At 40.8% G+C, this 15,051-nt stretch overlaps 1 long non-coding RNA gene across 1 annotated transcript in view; it reads left to right on the top strand.

The window, feature by feature from the left end:
- Positions 1-12,525: 12,525 nt before the first annotated feature.
- LOC119497055 overlaps positions 12,526-15,051 on the top strand; it is a 34,243-nt gene continuing 31,717 nt past the window's right edge. Inside the window, exon 1 of the long non-coding RNA XR_005208863.1 lies at positions 12,526-12,803. This is a non-coding gene — a long non-coding RNA (uncharacterized LOC119497055). The remainder of the gene's footprint in view (positions 12,804-15,051) is intronic.

The following is a 15,051-nucleotide window of genomic DNA, read 5'->3' as shown; positions in this document are numbered from 1 at the left end:
AGAGATATATGACTTAATCATGTCTACCTTTGACCAAGGAATTGAAGCATTTACAGGCTTTTATACCTTGGTGATGATTTCTGGGCAGGCGTCAATGCTAAATTGCAAAAATCTTGCAATATTGCTTGGCTGAGGTAGAAAAGTTTGCATATCAATAAACACAAAATGCGACAAAGTGCAATGGAAACAGATTTAGCAAATAAATTCTGACACACATCCAGCATGTGACTTCAATATCCACTGAAGAGACGAAATATAGCAGCAAATTAAAATGGTCTCCTCATCGCTCCACACGACCTTCCTCAAATTACAAAACGTTCTCACTCCCAACTCGTCAAAGACCGCCGCTTGGTCAGTGCCCCTCCGGCATCGGAGACCAACGTACCTCTTGCGTTACTTTTGGACGGACCGGGGACGGCGTCTCAATATATGCTTGTTACATGCATAGTGTCCTTTCAAAATAAACTTCCGTTTTCAGTTGAAGTTAGGTTTAGGCAACACAACCACTTAGTGAGCGTTAGGAAACGGTCGTAGTTGATGTTAACTTCACTGACTAGCGACTCACGTGACTCAAGGAACTGACGATACCAACGAGTCACATGACTAACGACTGACGTGACAAAATAAGTCAACGTTACTTTTAGTTTCACACGGGATAGGAAGAGCAGTCTCCTGGTTTTCTTTTGCAGATTTTCCTCAAAGTTCGGTTAAAATGTGCGATACATTTGGATGGAAACCTGTTATAGACTTAATGAAGCGTTAAAATGACTATAAACAAACTTTAAAAAGCAGATGATGGTTTGAACACAGCTTCTCTTTTGGCCTGAGGCAGGCCTAAGTGGACATGCTATAAGCTGCCATCAGTTTGGGCCTCTGTTGCAATTACATCTGAATCACAGAGCTAAGCATTCGCCTTTTTTGTAAAATAAATAACAACAAATCCATGAAAAATCCTGAAGGTTGTTTAACATACTGCCATAATCTTCTAACCATCCACATGAAATAATAAAAATGAAAAAATAAATAAATACATAAAGAAAAAAGAAAAAAACTTCCGTCCATGGCACGATATAAAAAAATAATAATTTGTGACTGGATATTTACCATCTTATAATAACTTTTAAATTTTGTTTCACCTTGTACAAATTCTGCACGGACAAATGTCATTTCCGAAATGCTTAATTGTGCAGTAGACCAAATATTTCATATACATGATATTTTCTTACACAACTATTACGTAGGCTCAAATAATAAAGTTATAGAAAAGAGAGCTTCCAAATTTAGACAATCATCTATGATAGACAGGCTGGAACTTGATAGCTTGATAATCAGACTGAATTCCCATTTTGTTTTTACTTCATCATTATTTTCATTATTTGAATCCAGAGGTCTGGAACCAGGCTAAGATACGGACTTTTTAGAAACCTAAGTAACTGTTTACATTGCTCATCAACAACTTTATGTGTCGTCTCTAATGTGGAAATGACCGATCTCATCTTGTGAAAAGCATCAGCCCACCAAAGAAGGCACTAATGCAGAAAATAATTATCTACACACCTAATCTCACATTTGGATTATTCTCAGAAGAGATCTGTGAGGGTCTTTACTGATTGAAAGTAATCTTGGACTGCGCCCCCTAGTGTGATTTAATCCATTCATTGTCCATCGTGCCCCTCTTAGCCTTAAATGAAGCTCCAATTGGGTGGCCATTACTTTGACCAAGACATGACTTATAGCCCTAAAAAAGGGTCACAACCTTAAAGGACCACCACCAACCTCAGAGGACCTCTCAGCAATCTCCATATAAAGTGTTTATTTCCTATTTTGATTTAGATGTGTCATTCAAAATCTCACGCTCTCTTGTTGTTGCCGGTGCCTCTTGACCTTGGTTTCCTATTTGAAAACCCACTGCAACCAAAGGGCAGCAGAGTATTGAGAGTGACAGGCTAATTTCCATGCTAAGGTCATTCAGAAATCTGACCATGCTCGGTGTCAAACGACAGCCAACACCGGGAGGGGGAGTCCTCTCAGGACCAGAGGGAAGACAGAGGGACCAAGAAAGAAAGAGAAAGATGTACTGCAGAGGAGATGAGATACCAGAGATACCAATTCAAAGAGCGGGTGAGTGCTCTTCTGATAAGGAAAGTCACCTGAGTGCTTTGTTTTGGTTGTGGGGTCAAGAGAGGGTTCGAGGAGAGGCGGTATTTGAGTGTGTGTTGGTGATAAGTGTGTGTGTGGAGGGGGGATCAGGACATCTGCGCAGGCTTTGAAGAGGTCAGCCACGGGACAGGAACCATTCTTAATCCCCCCAGCTGGGCCTGCAAGAGAGGATTTGGACCTCTGCTCGCTCTCCGCCCCCACCCACAACAGTAGCTAATTGAGCTCCAGCGCTCTGATCGCAGCACTTCCATGCAAAGCCCCGCATGCTTTCACAGGGCTTTGGAGTCTGACCAGGAAATCCCTTTTACCGTCTACCTGCTATCATTGACGATACCTGGCCTGGGATTATCCACATCCTCTAATACATGTACATATGTGTATGCCGATGGACGGATGGATGGAGTGAATGTTGTAGTGGAATGTAACTACATGCATTTACTCAAGTACTGTACAATTTTAAGTTACTTTATTTTACTTGAGTTCTATTTTATGATACTTCTACTCCACTACATTTCAGAGAGAAATATTATACGTTTTACTACTATATTTATTTTAAAGCTTTAGTTACTAGTTACTTTGCAGATCCAGATTATTGATGCAAAATATTATACAAATACTAAAAATAAATATTGATGCTTTTATTCTGAATTGTGCCATTATGCATAATGAGTATTTTTATTTTTGGTACTTGAAGTATATTTTGATGCTAATACATTTCTACTTTTGCTCAAGAAAATGTTTAATACATGACTTTTACTTGTACCAGGGTTATTACAGTAAACTGAAACTAAAAGACAAAAAGAAGAAGTGAAAAACATTTGTAGTAAACTGAATCTAAATATAAACTATATGTAAAACTAAACTAAAATGATATTGCCTGGGTAAAAAAGTAATAAAAATAAAATAAAAATGAATTTAAATAGATTTCAGTTTTAGTCTATTTTTTTTTTCCTATAATATACCACCACCAAAAAAGGAGACAGCAGAATTTCCGCCAACTCTCGTGACATTGAATCACAGAAATTGAACAGACTTGACATTCCAGGAGATGGCGCTATGCTGCAAATACTTCACTAAAGTAGCTTAAGAAGATTAAACATACTTGTATGTGAATGTAGCTACATATTTCTGAAACAATATATCTGGACCTCAGAAAAACAAACTAAAACTACTGTAAAACTAAATTTATAAAAACTAAAACTTTCTGAAATCGAACTAAAACTTGAATATAATCGAAAATTGAAAAATTAAATAAAATAAAAACTAATTGAAAATTCAACACTATTATAACCTACCCGGTGAAATCACTATTTTTACTGAAGTAAAAGGTCTGAGTACTTCTTCCACCACTGAATGAATACAAACACGTGTGGAAAACAGCACAAGGAACCATTAAAGGGACTCATATCAGAACCTATGTTAAAGTAAATGTCGACATGAGTTAAGAGCCATACTAGCAGCTGTGTGAGGCTGTACTTTGGCACAGCTGTGTTATTGAGCTGGAAGCTAGCATCAACATGCTAACAAGTCACATGACACATGACACATGACCTCCATAAAGACAACGTGCATAGCAACATTTAAAAGAAGAAGACATTTTTCTCTCATAATCAGAACATTGTAATTCTAGAGCATTATACAAGAAGGCTGCCATCCTTATGAAAACATCCACATCTGAGTTGAAATCAATAACCCTATCAACCTTCCAAGATCTTGTTCATCAGCAATAAACTTAAGAAATTCTGTGAAGAAGGATACTAGCCAATCAGCGGCAGGTAGTTTGGCATGCAGATGAGAGGGCACTTGAACATTTCCAAAAAACTCTCTTGCACACTAAAGCACCGATCACACTGAGGCGCGTCGCCAGAAACGCGTCACCCGCAAAACGCGTCACCCGCAAAACCATTGTTTTCCACTGGTATGGCGCGCCTGCCGTGCGCATATGTGCATTTAGACGCACATAATAGTTTAAATATTCTCAACTTTTCAGCGCCGGGCATGGAGTCGCACAGCTCATCAATGTCACACTTGACCCAGGCAGCTGATCAATTCAAGTAAGAGAGTGACTTTAATACTGATACGTTTTTGAAGCGGCCGCGCCTGTAGCGACGCGTCTCGATGTGATCAGCCCCCTTAGTGTGCCATTGGTTAAGCAACCTCGTGCCAATGGTGGTACCCGTGCCTCAGGGTGCCTACCCCTGAACCAGATGAAAAGTCAGCGGATCTCTAAAGTCGTTACAGTTCCTCCTGAGGGGAACATGAATGTGTGCATCAAATTCCATGGCAATCCATCTAATAGTTGTCAAGACATTTCATTCAAAACCACTAACGTCAACCTCATGTTGGCACTAGAGGTTAAGTCAGGGATCTCCAAAGTCAATAAAGGTGTTAAATTCAAAATTCAGAGCATATCTATGATTGAAGGATTGCCTCCACACGGCTCTCCACATAGCGGCGGCTGAGGCTAGTGGCCAACGATGCTAACAGCTTGAACAGTGCAAACAACGGCAACAGTGACTACAGACAGTGTTTACCTGAGGAGAAACCGGAGGGTGAGAACTACACTTCCACAACGACGGCGTTGGTTGGGGCGGCGTTGTCAGTGGTAACTGGACCAAAGTGTGAACTGACTGACCAACATTGCCATCCATACAGCCACGCTGCTAGCTTGGCTAAATCGCTTGTTTGTTTGTTTTTTACTGATGCACATATATTTTTGAAATTATATACAATAAAATATTTTCATCAGATTTCCATCTGCTAGCTTCTTTCATGGACATAACTTATATTTTTGACATGACAAGATGCAGAGAGACTACTGGCATTGAGCTCAAGCTGCATCGCCCCTCTCAACATCTTTTTCGCTGATCAGTGCCCCTCCCCCTGGTAAATGACATTACCATACAGGCCGAGGGGGGTCAAGTGAAGGTTCTCGCCCTGATCAGCCAACTGGAAAACTCACAGTTTCAGAGGTCATGGATAAGCCGCCCTATTGGGTGATTGGTCAGACAAATCAAATTAGCATCCCCTGGTGATCCCCTCTTAAACCGCCACCCATGAAGAATTAGATGAGGTGGCTGCACATTTCATTTGATTCATCCTTGTGGCATTTCATTGGTGAATATATGTAGAGAAATGAACAACTAAACACGCATTGCTGTTCAGATATCACACAGGTGTAAATGCTGTTGGGGTGTCCACCTTCACAGTGATGTGAAGTTCTGGTGTGCTTTTACATTTTTGTCATTATGTAAATGATGATCTTTTATTTGTATCAGAATGAGGTTACTTAGCCACAGCACAGGGCATGAATGAACTAGAATTATCGCATCGTGTTTGTATGCCTCCGCCAACCAGCCAAATTGCAGTTTACAACCTTGTCTGTCCAAAATGTCATCACTTCGTCATTTTATCCTTTTAGACATGTGTGTGAAATTGTCATAATTAGCAAATTAATTCTTGAGTTATGGCCAAAAAATTGTTTTGTGAGGTCACAAAACCTTGACCTTTGTCCACCAAATTCTAATCAGTTCATCCTCAAGTCCAAGTGGACATTTGTGCCAAATTTGAAGCGATTCGCTCTAGGTGTTCCTGAGATATCACAATAAGTGTCCGTGTGTGTGATGGCGTTCTAGCTGTGAAGGTAGGTGTAGCAGTGTGAGTACAGTTTATTTGTCGCTGAATAAATGCTACGAAACTACAACTCCTCCGCTCCGCTCAAGCGAGCCAGAGACCGGAGCCAACTCCTGCAACTCTGGCTACGCCTCTTAAGGTGGACTGTTAAGGTGGACCAGCTTTTCTCTTTAAAGTGACGAGCCGCTCCTCTGAACCACTCAGCTTTTTAATTATTTATAAATATTTCTTTTAACCGTTTTAACCGATAGCGTTAATTGGTTAAAATGCTTAATGTCGGTTAACGGTTAATTATGAACATCCCTAATGCAAACAATGGGTGTCTCAAATCTCTATTTAAAATGTGCATAAGCACCAACTCGTAAGACACGGATGTTGGCGCTAAGCTAAAACCCACTATCATTGTGATTTCATTTTTATCCCCTTCCACAACTCTGACCTTGCACACCACCACCAGCATTTGGTAAGCAATGATTTATCTGCCAAATAAATGTGTTGGCTCCATTGGAATGTGTTTAAGGTGTGGGGTCATTTACTAGGTCAAAAAAGGCAGCTCATAAATTGAAGCTGAGGCTTAACTTAAAGGGGGAAGTGAGGGGAAATGGTGATTTTGAGGGAAAAGGTTTCGGAATGAAAAATTAGATGACTTGAAAAAAGTTTAAAAAAAACAAACATCTAGAGAAGAATATGATGCAATTTTGAGATGCATAAAAGCAAGACACATAAGGTGCCATCATTGGACACCTTACCTTGAGTGAGATCCAGCGCTAAGATGGTATATCAGTCATTCTGACAGTGTGAGGTTAGAGGACTCATTTAAGAAGTGAAGGACAGTGTCCCTCTCAGTGATGTGAGATCATGAAGCTTTAGTTGCAGCTCACCTGCCTGGAAAATCTACTTACCTGCCTCTCATTCAAACTTATAAGTCTTGTTGAGGCTAGTGTGTGCTGTCTATCGTGACATTGAGTGTCACTGGGTGGAATGATGAGTGACTGCCATCTCTGAACAGACTACTTCGCAAAAGAGTGTTTGTGGAACTTTGTTTGGAACTAAAATTCATCATTTCAGTCCAATCCTGAATGAAATGTTTCACAAGACAGGCCGTTGTTTTAGCAGGAACATCTCTCAGCTGTTGTGATTTTTATGTCTACTGTAGATCCACTTTTTATGTGCAAACTGTGTTGTTGAAGTTTAAAAATCATGAAAGAAATTTGTATATTTAGCCCGCTATAGATGTCATTACCCAACCTGATACCACGCCAAAGTGTGTAATAGACCCGCATGCACACCAGAGGATAACATGTCAGTGTCGCAGAGACGTGAATATTACACGTCTGTGCAGTACCAGCAGGGGGCAACAGAGAAAGAAAGAAAGCCACTTAGTTAGGTGAAGGGAAAACGTCATGGTTGGGCTTAAAATAAGTACGTTTACTAAGTAAAATACGTACGGGAACAACACCGTCACTACAAAACATGACAAAAGTCATTGACGTAACTTACAAAACAAAAAAACTGGTTGAAAGTCTGGCGTTTTTTTTCGACCCGCCCACCGTAAGTGGTCTTTCTAACTCAGAGATTTGTACGGAGTATGGAAAACGTGACACTAACACGCTATCTTCCGGCGGACAGGCAGATCTATTTCATGCTTTGCTGTGAGACTGAGCTGCATTACCATAGTAAGCTACGCTCAGTGTAATCTGGTTCGTGACACAGTTTTTTGTTTTTACACCTTATACTTGTGTCATTTACTCAATATGCAATATGTTTAAATGCTGGTCAGAGCCACAGTGTAGTCTGTAGATCATAGCTATACATGTTACTGGTTTGTTTTCCTGTTTAACTATTTTTTTTGGCAGAAGCTTGAAACTTACTTTAGTTTTTGTAATTGAATATTTCTTATAAAATGATTGATGTTTTTGATAAGCAGACATCTAAAAAAGGGTATAATGTGCAAGGAGTCTTAGGGCGCTTTCACAAGACAAGATTTAGTCTCTGGTGCGGTTTGTTTGTGTGATTGTGAACGCAGTAATTGTACTCTGATGGGGATCAAACATAAAATGACAGGTTGACATGACTGGGAGAGGACCGGCATGGACGTCTGCAGAGGTCCGATGTTTGCTTTACATCTGGGCCGAAGAGAACATACAGAATACGCTAAATAAAGTCCACAAAAGTAGTGACATTTATAAAGTCATTGGAGATAAACTGGAGGAGAAGGGATTCGTGCACACAGTAAGGTCATATCAGTGCACAGTCACTCAGTTTGAAGTGAAAACACCACAAGGCCGTGATTCCCTGCATAGAGGTGGCAGCTCTCGAGATGAAAAAGATAAATTCGCTCCTTTGTACACGCACCTCAGCAAAATTATTTTTCTTATTTGGTCTGCTTTAATTTGTGCACTGTGAAACCAAACCAGACTAAATAGAAAACAAACCAAAAGTATCAATTTCACTCTGATTCGGACTAGCCAAACGGACTATGGCTTGTGAAAGCACCCTTAGGCCACATTCAGACCGACTTTAGCTCTGTGTGTTCTGGCACAACACAACGTCATCAAGCAAGGTATTGCAATGGCCAATGAAATACTGTACGTGCATGAGCAAACACACCTTCCTGCTGGATTATGAGTAGAATTATAAACCGCCGTGCAGTGTTTTGGCATCTGATCAGTTTGCCTCGGCGCGTCAGCCCAGCACGGCAGGGATTTGCAACTCCATTACAACGGGGCTACCCGCTTGGTCTACATGACATGCAACGCCAAGTCACACGTTAGTGGTCACTGTCTGCTGAGCTATTCCAATCAGGACGAGATTGCTACTTCTACAATTAAGGGGATCAATACATTATATGATGATTCTCTGAGCTTGCATTTCACTCATTTTATATTTTGCATGCGTTGCAGATAACAATTACTTCCAAACCACTCCCTTCAGACACCAAGGAGCTGCTTTGCCAAGGTAAGCACATAACTGCATAAGGTAGACAGCATAGATAGATAGATTTTACTTTGGATGTAAATTTCATCACACATACTTCCCACTAATACAGCTTTGTATTTTAATTGATAAAGATGGTTAAAGATCCTGAGGCAATAAAAACATCCATTCAAAGCTCTGTTAAGCAACTCTCTTTACCACGCTAGCAGGTAAAAATGTTGGTTGTTCGACCACTTTGTGAAATATCTCAACAACTATCGGACGGAGTCTCATTAAAGCGGCAGTAGGCAGAATATTTTCGGCATCATCGGGCAACTTTCAGCATATTGTAATTCAAGCATCCCGAGAGAAAACTAGACTTCTACACCTCCTCATGGCTCTGTTTTCAGGCTTTAAAAAAATCTAGCCCGCGACGGGAGACTTTGGCCAATCACAGGTCATTTCAGAGAGAGAGAGAGAGCGTTACTATTGGCTGTTCATTCACTCGCAAACTCCAATCAAACTTTCTCATTTCACAGCTAAACAGTACACTACAAGATGTTTCTGAAAACATTTGAGGAGAGAAATAGGCATTACAGTAACAGAATATTGATTCATATTTGATCAGCGCTGCCTAGTTTGACCGTTTGATCGGAGTTTGCGAGTGATTGACAGCTGCTCAGAGACGGCAAGGCTCCAGCTCGGCTCTGATTGGTTGTTTTTTTGAGGACACAGAGGTACATGATTTTTTTCAGATTACCTGTCTCATGCACTACTGTCAGGATATGTTGACCGTTTTATAAAAATAACTTTTTTAAATCATATCTGCTCCGATCTGCCGACGCCAGCTTTAAATTTGTCAATTTGACATTTTCATGTTCCCCTAAGAACTTTGGTGATCCCTTAACTTTTCCTGTAGTGTGATCATCAGTGAAGCCGTTTGAACCTCGGACGTGACAAAGTATTTACCGTACATGAGGCTAGTTGGCGAGAGCTCAGCCTCGGTCTGCCTGCCCTTTGTTTGGTCTAATTTGCCACCTGCAGTCAGGCCACGACTGAGGTGGTTAATAGCGGTGCCAGGGGTCTATTCACAGGAGATCTGAGAGAGTACAAGTGGCCAGTCCTCGGAGCAGATGTTGGGAGTCCAACATTAACAACGCCTAATCACTAATTAGGGAGGAACTCTGATGAGGCCCCGCTAACAAGAAGGTTTGACTCTGGCAAAGAGGAGGGTGGACGGTAAAACAACTGTAATCATGTAAAAAATAATTAGGGCAATTCATGACTGTTGTACATAAATACGTGCATACGCTCACTTTTGCCTTATGCTAATCTAAAAATGCAATACACACCGAGGCTCTAATAAATGGAAGGAAGCCCAAGGAAAGAAAACATAGCTAATGCTTCTCTTTGTTGTCTTTGGGTTGAGTCATGGGTGCAGTGACTGCTGGGGATCTGAACTGTACACGACCCCAGGGTCAATCTCCGTGTTTGTTTGTGTTGGAATATGACTGACTTTGGTCTGATGATGCATTTGCCCTGTGGACCGTTCGCAATGAGGAAATCAAAAGCGGGAGAGCGCGAGTGAAAGAGAGGACCAGATGGGAGACTGAGATGGATTGGCCCGGCTAACAGGCAGATGTTTATGGGCCATTATTTACAAGCTCTTTAATCTGGGCTATTTCCTCGCCCTTGGCAATGGATAGGTCTATGGGTCATGCTGCCTGAACCCCTCCACCAGTGGTCATCCATCTCCCTCTCTAAAAGACAGGGAGGGAAAGAGGGGGGGGGAGGACGGGCAGTTGTGAAATTAAAACATTGCTCTTTTTTTCACGAGATGTTTGGATGTTTTTTACCCGAAAATAACCTGAGAAATGTGAAACTATGGATCGTGTTTTTATTCACCGGTAATCACACACAAATTAGAAACATTTTGCCACCGCAACACCGAACACCCGTTTTGTTTTACACTACGTAAGATGACTGCTGCAGCTCAGCATTATCGCTAATTCTTGCCGATGTGCTTTGCCTATATATATATTGTCACAGAACAAACTATGCATTCCACATGGAAAGAACCATTCGGATATGTCACAAAAAGAAAGAAGAGATTCAGAAAAGGAAGGAAGGGAATAGATGAGGACACGATGATAGGCTATAAGGGCAGGAAACAGAGAGATGAGAAAAGGACAGGGGAAGTGATGAGAGAGGAAAAGAAAGTGCCACAGCTCGACGAGATGTTGCTTCATTAAAAAGCTTGTCGCAGCTATTTCCCTGTCATCCTTTCCCCACTATTCAGAGCTTTTCCCTCGCTGTGAATACATTCAATTAGAGGAGTCTGAGTGATGCTATGACCGTTAGACCAACAGCGTGTCCCTCCTCTATCTCCAGCAGGCAGACCTGCGCCTAATTTTCCCATCTGCTCGATGAATATTAGCCCAATTGCCGTCCATATCGATTTGTGCTAAGGTTAAAAGCTTGCAAGACCTTGGCTTGAATATGGGTTGCCTGGCAACTGCTCCGTTCGACCCCCCTAAACCCCACCTTGTTCCAGCCTACATGGACAGCTTCACGTGGGATGTGAATGAGGCTGGAGGTGATGGGGGTGGGCGGGTCCGGCCTAGCCAGATAGCAGAAGCCCGGGCCTTGATTTCCAGCCCCATCAGTGATTAAAAGCTCCCCCTTCTGCCTGACACTGTGACCTTAACCCCCGGACCTCCGTGCTCCAGGGTCACTTAACCTTGAACCCAATTACAAGATAAGGTTACTTAAGTGTGACCCGCACCGTGCTCCTCACTCAGTTAATAGGACAGGCTCTGGGAGAAAAGGGCCAGCGTGGCTGATACGCCTCTCGGTTAATTCGCTGGGTTGACAAAGGTCGCGGGCAGCGGCCATAAAGAACGGGATTGCACTTCGATTTCTCATGCAAAGTGAGACTCAGCAATACGATATCGCGGTGGGAGCCAAAGAGCAGAGGCAGCAGAGCCTGTGTTCTGATAAGATGGTTTCATCGCCAGGTGCCATTGCTGAGCCCATAGTTTGGTCCAACTATGCAAAAAGCTGCCTCTGCATAGAGTCGCTCATTCTAATAACTTCATAGATGTCCCTATGGATACACTACTTTAATGTTTTGTATGAGTGTGCTGTTTGAAAAGTTCATCCTCAAAAAAAAAATTATATTACATGTATACACACACACATTTTGAATTAAAATTACATGAAGTGCATTTTTTTTTTTTTTTTCCTTTCATCCACCCAAGACCCCTTAAAGGAACAGTGTGTAATACATTAAAGAAAACATACTTATTAATGTTATATTCCATTTCTGCCCGTAGAGCCCCCGAATTGTTACACACTGGTCCTTTAAAGTTAGCTGTTAATTCCCTGGTTTAAAACGGTGAATGTTATTTGTGAACAAGCAAATTATGCACAATAAAATAATCATAAACAAGATCAAACCAAAAATGTATTATCAGCTAAACAATGATTCTTTTTTTTAACATTAACTAGTGTATGTATGTTGTGTGGGAGACATATTCTTCAAGTACTATGTCATGTTTTGGAATAAACAGTAAAGCCTCTTATACTATCTCTTCATATTGTTACCAACTAGTGCAACATATTGAGAGTTAAGGCGTCTTTGCTTAACTAAGCCAATAACGTGTGACCGGTTTGTTTTGTCCGGTGTCACGTCCTGGCTGTATCATGTGGTAAACTCTTACACTGCCTCTAACCCCTTCAATCTGGTATTATCCCTCTTGGATCAAAGCCAATGGGTTGGCTTAACAAGCTGGGCCACATCAGAGCAGACAGGCATGGAGGGTGAAGGGTTGCAAACATGCACTGTATATCATGGCAAAGCCCGCTGTGACATCGCCAGTGATTTGGTGAAGCCGAAACAACAACAGTTCACTTTAGCACTTACTGTAGCAGTTGCTTATTGAGTTGTTCTTCCACTGGGGAGTTTCCTCTTCAACCACAAAGTCGGTGGTAAAATTCACCCAAGAGCAACAAAGCCGAGGTCATTCTGTCCAAAAAGAAAAAGGCGAGATGATCAGTAAAACATCAAGAAATTGATAGTTAATCTCCAAAAAGTAAGTAAAGTAATTTCTCTGGTATACAGGCTAAAACATCTGGTCAATTAAAGTGATTCAACGATTTATTTTAGAAACAAAGCCTCAATAAGCTTCACCTTCGTTCTATGTTTTGTTCTTTTGGCTAGTAGTTTTTGGCCGAACTGTCAGGTCAGACAGGAAACAGCTGCTTAGAAATAATAAAGCTGGTCATTGTACATAAAGCAATTAGTTATACAGTGCATTTGCCAGACAGACTGTATTAACATTAACAGGATAACTCAATATTTGTTAAATGGATGAGTGAAAACGTGAACACTAGGGCTATTCTGGGTAAAGTCAGCCTTTGATTTATAACAAGAACCAGTGTTTGAAGTGGAGAAACAAATAAGTGCCAGTACTCCTCTTATTCACATACTGTATGTATCGGCCGGTATCAGTAATATCCTGTGATTTATTCCTGTTTATTCATTATTTCTTTAAACGTGTTACACTGTGTCAGTCATAACCAGCTGTGGTTTTATTGCTATTATTATACTTGGACTATGCATCTTCTACAGTAGGCCTATAATACTCCAATAATATTCACATTGGAACATTATAGGGTTAAGGTGGTGTGTTTAGTGCTAATAGTTAAAGTCCTTTCTTGTGTTATTTGTAGCCTATAGTAGGGTATCATTCAGGTCCCAGTCAGGATGCTCTTACATACTATGCAACAGGATGAAGGGACACATTCTGAATTTCTACAGTAAATAAAAAGATAGTAGGAGATATTGGGTTTGGGGGTCCTCCCACCAAGAAAATCTGAAGGTTTTTGACATAAAACTATGCAATTTTACATCATTTTGGACCATTATTATTATTACAAGTTAAATGATTATTTCATTATTTACACATCTACACCAACTCATTCTCACTCGCCCTGTAAAATCATATTATATAAATCAGTTCACTAATTAATTTACAAAAATGACGTGAACATTGTATATATGTATAAATTACATCACCGAGCTATAGAGTGAATGAAGAGAGGGAGCGGCGTTAGTGAGTAGGGATGTTTACAAGAACCGGTGCTAGGTCGATGCCAAAATTCTGAAAACGTGACGTTACTCGTGTTTTAATAGTATCGCAGGTACCGTCAGGGTTCGAGACTATTGAGTCCTGTCCTGAAAATGTGTAAAGGACACAAACTAATTTTTCCCTGATAATGCTACACTGCGAACAACAAATCCGTGTTGAAATCGGCAGGACGAGAGCTGGTTAACGTTAGCTCCGTGCAGTACTGTGTTGCTTACCGGGTGCTAACAGCTAACATTAACTAGTCCTGCTGATTTCAACACAGGAGTTGCAATTGATGTACACTATGATGCGTTCAGTTCTATTTAGTAAAAATGAGCAAAGGTACATTCTAGCATTATCATGATGTATTCAAATGCAATCATGAAAAATTTAATTTTTTGGTGAGAAACTTGAATAAATCCAGTTGTTTGAAGGAGAACAAAGCAGTGAATCAGAGAAATAAAATGTTATTGCTGAAGCCCAGAAATGTCCCGAACACAGCAAAGTAAGAAGAAAAGAGCAAATACAGGAAGAGGGCTGCGTCTCTGCAGATAAAGACACCACAACACACATTATTTTAGTATCAGTCTATACATTGTTTTTTAAGGAAATTCCTGCATATCATACCTTTAATCTTAGTCAGGTCAGGTCGGCCACTTTGCGCGGCACTGCCCAAAAACAAGGCTCTCAGATCGAGTCCCGACACTCTCGGCACCACTTTGTTTGAGGTCAGCTGCTGAAATAGGTCATCGTTTTCCTGTAATGAGAGACAAAGGGGTTTCTGATTAAATTTCTGCAGCCATAACGGTCATCAGGCTCACGGCACACGCTAGTCAAGCAGAAAAAGGACTGTATGTCCTCATCAAAATTCCAATCATAAAACCAAAACAAAAGCTTTCAGGTTCATTTATATGATGCGGATAAATGACCTGAAAAAAAAAAAAAAGAAAAAAAAGGATTAGCGTTGAGTCAGTTCAAGCCACCAAATCAAAACCAAAAAAGGGACAAGCTGTTTGCATTATGTGCTGAAAAAAAGAGGAAAACAGAGGAAAATCATATTAAAAATTAACTCTCAATTTAACAAACTATTTCTGCAACAGGCAGTGAAGGACTTTCTGCGCTAACACCTGCACATATTTTCCCTCATTGACTCTGAAGTTTTATTTCTCAGCGTTCGTTTGATCGAAGCTGAGACACGAATGTTAGAATG

The sequence above is a fragment of the Sebastes umbrosus genome, chromosome 11, assembly GCF_015220745.1.
Source record: "Sebastes umbrosus isolate fSebUmb1 chromosome 11, fSebUmb1.pri, whole genome shotgun sequence".
In the NCBI taxonomy this organism is placed as follows: domain Eukaryota; kingdom Metazoa; phylum Chordata; class Actinopteri; order Perciformes; family Sebastidae; genus Sebastes; species Sebastes umbrosus.
This window is presented reverse-complemented; position numbering and strand designations above follow the sequence as displayed.